We start from the raw sequence: 6,269 nt of genomic DNA, 5'->3' as shown, positions 1-6,269 counted from the left end.
ATGTAAAAGACTGCATGCAGAGGAAGAATTAATTTTACAAAAATCAAAGTTTGATATTATCATCTAGCCGCAAATTGAGCACCAAAGTCTAATTTGATTATAAAACGAAGGTTCACATATAGCCCAACATCTAACAGAATATGCTCAGATTTGAAGCTTGCTTATTGTGTATCTTCATGACCCCCTCTCTGGGGCTGAATTGGATTTGAATTCTTGGTGACAGTCCTCCGTATCTCTCCTGGAGCTGGTCTGAGCCAGTAAATAGTTGTCTGAAGTGTTTATGTATTATTATGGTCAGTAGTTTAATGAAATTTGTACATTTCCAGTAACATTGGCATACATGATGCCCCTCTAGGTCCTTTTCTGTTTGTTAGTTTGTGACTCCAGAATTTCCACTGGGACACCTGGATGGCTCAGTTCTTTAAGTGTCTCCCTTTGGCACTTTGCCCAGGGCCTTGGGATCTAGCTCCATGTCAGGATCTCTGTCTGTGGGGAGCCTGCTTCTCTCACGCCTTCTGCCTTCCAACCCCCTCCTTGGGCTCTCTCTCTCTCTCACTCTCTCAAATAAATAAATAAATAAATAAATAAAATCTTTTAAAATAAAACAAAAATAAAATAAAATCCCCACTGTTATGTGTGTTAATTTATGGAAATAAATTTTCTGCTTGGAAAAAAATACTCCTGGGAATTAACATCTTAGTGGCTAAAAAACTACTCAAATTTAATGTTCAGTGTGTTAGGTAATCTAATTAAAACTACTACAGTTTGGGGGCTCCTGGGTGGCTCAGTGGGTTAAGCCTCTGCCTTCAGCTCAGGTCATGATCTCAGGGTCCTGGGATCAAGCCCCACATCAGGCTCTCTGCTTGGTGGGGAGCCTGCTTCCTCCTCTCTCTCTTCCTGCCTCTCTGCCTACTTGTGATCTCTCTCTCTGTGTCAAATAAATAAATAAAATCTTTAAAAAAAACTACTACAGTTTGAAAGAAAGTTTAATTTATGCTAGCACAAAAGCAGCCTACTAGAAAGTGTACAGTCTTGGTTTCCACTCTATAATTACAATTTTTGCTGTATACATGTCATTATTTTGCCTACCAGATGTATAAGTAGTGAGTAACTACTCACTATTTCATGAACTATTCAAATGGTTCAGTCAACACTCTTTCAGTAAGAAAGGTTAAATGATGGAACTAACTATAAAAGGAACATAAAACATTTTTTGTTTGTATTATGGTGCTGCTTGAACATATTTTAGGAATAGATGTCTTTCCAAACTCTTTTGGCCTCTAAGTGTATAATCAGTCACCATTAGAATCAAGGCCATCTTCTGTAAATCTAACCAAACTTCCTAATCACTGGTGTTAAGTCCACTTATTGGTACTTGGTTTTCAGTATAAACAATGTCCCACAATTTTATTTAAAGCAGCTTTTCATATTCTTGAAGCAGAGCATCAGTACAGCTCTATTTGAATGGCTCCTACTTTGCCTAAAATAACTGAGGCTGGACAGAAGGATTCTTTGTAACAATTTGTTTAAGAACTCTGACAATTATTAATAATCAATTAGTGAATCAACCCTAAGACTTATTTTCTCTGGCATCACTTTTATCCTATCACTCTTATTTATCTGATTCAATTGTCATCTCATAAATCATTCTTACTGTTATTTCCTGGATTGTTCTTTGTATCTTTTCCAATTGAGTTCTTCTGAAATTATTATTCTGCTAAGCCACTGTAGCTCAGCTGTGGAGAGATCTTCATATGACAGCAATTTGTAGGTGTCTTGGGTCTTGCCAAGGAAGGCCTAAAATCCCACTGCTCCAAATTCAATTCCATTCTCTTTGAATGTTTCTGAACCATTCTCTTTGTACGTTGGAAGTGTTGGAGACAGGGGAGGTAAGGGATATATATTTTCCCAATGGATTAGAAATAATGACTGAGTTTGAGGAATTCAGTCTCCCAAGATAACATTGATATGGGCTCTGGTGTCAAGGTTACATCTAGGAATATGAACATCTGAGCCTAACAAGATAGCAGCATGCATTTGGATCATGAATAAACAATGTTTTTCCAACGTGGTTATTGCTGGCTACATCAATAAAGGGCCTGTCAATGATTAGAAAAATCATTCTCTGACACCTATTGGTCATCTATCTGCTCTAGAGATAGAAGATTTAATCCCTTTGGAAAACAATCCCATTTAGGAGTTTTAGTAAAAATGAGGTAGAAAGCCAATTTCAAGTTGTTCTTCCCAAGACAGTGACGTGTGTGTGTGCACACACACATACCCCTACATCCTTTGTGTAGAGTGCTAGCCTGCTTCTTGGCCTACCCAAGAGCCTTGTAGGAGAAGTTGTGAGGAAGGGCTTGATATATATCTGACTGGGCTTGTCATTGTTAGTGCAAATTCCTTCAATTTAAGGTATTCATCTCTCTTCAAGCAGCTTATAAAAACAAATGTTATTCTACATTTATATTAGAAATATATTCTGCTCTTGCAAGGCATTTTCTTCCTTAACTCTGGTCACTTCTGGGAGAGCTCAGAAGACACATATCTTTTTTAAATTTAAATTCAATTAATTAACATACAGTATCATTAGTTTCAGAGGTAGCATTCAGTCCTTCCTCTGTCTTATATAATAACCAGTTCTCTTTATATCGTGTGCCCTCCTTAATGTCTGTCACCCAGTTATGCCATCTCCCCATGCTCTACTGCTCCAACAACCATCACTTTGCTTCCTATGATTAAGAGCCTCTCATGCTTTGATTCCCTCTCTGATTTTGTCTTGTTTTATTATTCCCCTCTCTTCTCCTATGATCCTCTGTTTTATTTCTTAAATTCCACATATAAGTGACATCATATGATAATTGTCTTTCTCTTATTGACCTATTTCACTTACCCTAATACCCTCTACTTCCATTCACATCATTGCAAATGGCAAGATTTCAAATTTTGATGGCTGAGTACTATTCCAGTGTGTGTGTGTATATATATATATATATATGTATATATACACATACATACATACCACTTTTCCTTATCTGTTCATCTGCTAATGGACATCAGGGCTCTTTGCATAGTTTGGCTATTGTGGACATTGCTGCTATAAATATTGGGGTGCAGGTGCCCCTTGAGATCACTACACATGTATCTTTGGTGGTAGATACCTAGTAATACAATGCCTGGGTCTTAGGGTAGCTCTATTTTCAACTTTTGAGGAACCTTCATACTGTTTTCCAGAGCAGCTACACCAGCTTGCTTTCCCACCAACAGTTCAGAGGGTTCCCCTTTCTCAATATCTCCATCAACATCTGTCCTTTTCCAACTTGCTAATTTTAGCCTTTCTGACTGGTGTGAGATGATTTCTTTTCGTGGTTTTCATTTGTATTTCCCTCATGCCGAGTGATGTTGAATATTTTTTCATGTGTCTGTTGGCCATCTGTATGTCTTCTTTGGAGAAATGTCTGCTCACTTCTTGATTGGATTATTTGTTCTTTGGATGTTTAGTTTGATGAGTTCTTTATGGACTTTGGGTAGTAGCCTTTTATCTGCTATGTCATTTGCAAATATCTTCTCCCATTCTGTCAGTTTTCTTTTGGTTTTCTCAACTATTTCCTTTGCTGTGCAAAAGCTTTTTATCTTGATGAAGTCCCAATAGTTCATTTTTGCTTTTTTTCCCCTTGCCTTTGAAGACATGTCTAGCCAGAAGTTGCTATGCTGATATCACAGAGGCTGCTGCCTGTGTTCTCTTCTAGGATTTTGATGGATTCCTGTCTCACATTTAGGTCTTTCATCTATTTTGAGTCTATTTTTTATGTATGGTGTAAGAAAATGATCCATTTTTGTTCTTCTGCATGTGGCTGTCCAATTTTCCCAACACCATTTGTTGAAGACACTGTCTTATTTCCATTGGATGTTCATTCCTGCTTTATTGAAGATTAGCTGACCATAGAGTTGTGGTTCTCTCTTCTGTTCCCTTGATCTAAGTGCCTGTTTTTGTGCCAGTACGATACTGTCTTAATGATTACAACTTTGTAATAGATCTTGAAGTCTGGAATTGTGATGCTACCAGCTTTAGTTTTCTTTTTCAATATTCCTTTGTCTATTTGGGGTCTTTTCTGGTTCCATACACATTTTAGGATTTTTTTGTTCCAGCTCTATGGAAAAAAAAAATGATGGTACTTTGATAGAGATTACATTGAATGTATAGATTGTTCCACAGTTAGCATAGACATTTTAACAATATTTGTTCCACAGTTAGCATAGACATTTTAGCAATATTTGTTCTTCCAATCCATCAGCAGGGAACATTTTCCCATTTCTTTGTGTCTTTCTCAATTTCTTTCATGACTATTCTATAGTTTTCTGAGTACAGATCCTTTGCCTTTTTGGTTACATTTATTCATAGGTATTCTATGTTTTGTATACAACTGTAAGTGGGATAGATTCCTTAATTTCTCTTTCTGCTATCTCATTACTGTATAGAAATGCAACTTATTTCTGTGCATTGATTTTATATCCTGCCACATTACTAAATTCCTGTATGAGGTCTAGCAATTTTGGAGTAAAGTCTTTTAGGTTTTTCACAGAGAGTATCATGTCATCTGTGAACAGTGAGAGTTTGACTTCTTCCTTGCCAATTCAGATGCATTTTATTTCTTTTGTTGTCTGATTGTTGAGGCTAGGACTTCTAATAGTATGTTGAAAAACAGTGGTGAGAGTTGACATCCCTGTTTTGTTCCTGACCTTAGGAAAAAGCTCTCACTTCTTCCCCATAGAGAGTGGTATTCACTATGGGCTTTTTGTAATATGGCTTTTATGATATTGAGGTATATTTTCTCTATCCCTACACTGGAAGAGTTTTAATCAAAGAAGGGTGTGGTACTTTGTCAAGCGCTTTTTCTGCATCTATTGAGAGGGTGATATGCTTCTTGTCCTTTCTTTTATTAATATAGTGTATTACATTGATTGATCTGCAGATGTTCAACCAACCTTGCAGCCCAGGAATAAATCCCAAATGGTCATGGTGAATAATCCTTTTAATGTACTGTTGAATTCTACTGGCTAGTGTCTTGGTGAGAATTTTGACATCCATGTTCATCATGGATACTTGTCTCTAATTTCTCTTTTTGGTGGGGTCCTTTTTCTGGTTTTGGTATAAAAGTAATGCTGACCTCATAGAAAGAGTTTGGAAGTTTTCCTTCCACTTTCATTTTTTGAAACAGCTCGAGAAGAATAGGTATTAATTCTTCTTTAAATGTTTGTTAGAATTCCTATGGAAAGCTGTTAAGTCTTGGACTCTTGCTCGTTGGGAGATTACTGCTTCAGTTTCTTTGCTGGTTATGGGTCTGTTCGGGTTTCCTATTTCTTCCTCTTTCAGTTTTGGTAGTTTATATATCTCTGGGAATCCATCCATTTCTTCCAGATTGCCTAATTTGTTGGCATACTGTTGCTCATAATATGTTCTTATAAATGCTTGTATTTCTGCAGTGTTAGCTATGATTACTCTTCTTTCATTCATGATTTTATCTATTTGTGTCCTTTCTCTTTTCTTTTTGGTAAGTGGCCAGCAGTTCACTGATTTTATTAATTCTTTCAAAGGACCAGCTCCTAGTTTCATTGATCTGTTTCACTGTTCTTGTGCTTTCTATTTCATTGATTTCTGTTCTAATCTTTATTAATCTCTTCTCTTGTTGGAGTTAGGCTTTATTTGCTGTTCTTTCTCCAGCTCCTTTAGGTGTAAGGTTAGGTTGTGTATTTGAGACCTTTCTTGTTTCTTGACAAGGGCTTGCATTGTTATATTCTTCCCTCTTAGGACTGTCTTTGATGCATCACAAAGGTTTTGAACAGTTGTGTTTATATATTTCTTTGTTTCCATTAGTTTTTTAATTCTTGAATTTCCTGTTGACCCATTCATTCTTTGTAGGTTGCACATTAGCTTCTGTGTATTTCAGTTCTTTCCAAATTTCCTTTCTGATTGGGTTCAAGTTTCAAAGTATTGTGGCCTAAAAATGTGTAGGAAATGATTCCAGTCTTTTGGTACTGGTTGAGACCTGACTTGTGACCCAGTATGTGATCTATTCTGGAGAGTTCCATGTATACTTGAGAAGAATGTGCATCCCACTGCTGTAGGATGGAATGTTCTGAATATATCTGTGACATCCATCTGGTCTAGTGTTTATTCAAAGCCCTTGTTTTCTTTTTGATACAAAAACTAAAGTAGTTTTTGATCACTAAACCAGTCCTGCAAGAAATATTAAAGGGTATCCTTTAAG

This window comes from Mustela putorius, unplaced genomic scaffold (assembly GCF_011764305.1).
Source record: "Mustela putorius furo isolate JIRA1106 unplaced genomic scaffold, ASM1176430v1.1 tig00003834_pilon_pilon_pilon, whole genome shotgun sequence".
Lineage (NCBI taxonomy): Eukaryota > Metazoa > Chordata > Mammalia > Carnivora > Mustelidae > Mustela > Mustela putorius.
The sequence above is the reverse complement of the archived record's forward strand: the minus strand, read 5'-3'. Positions refer to the sequence as shown.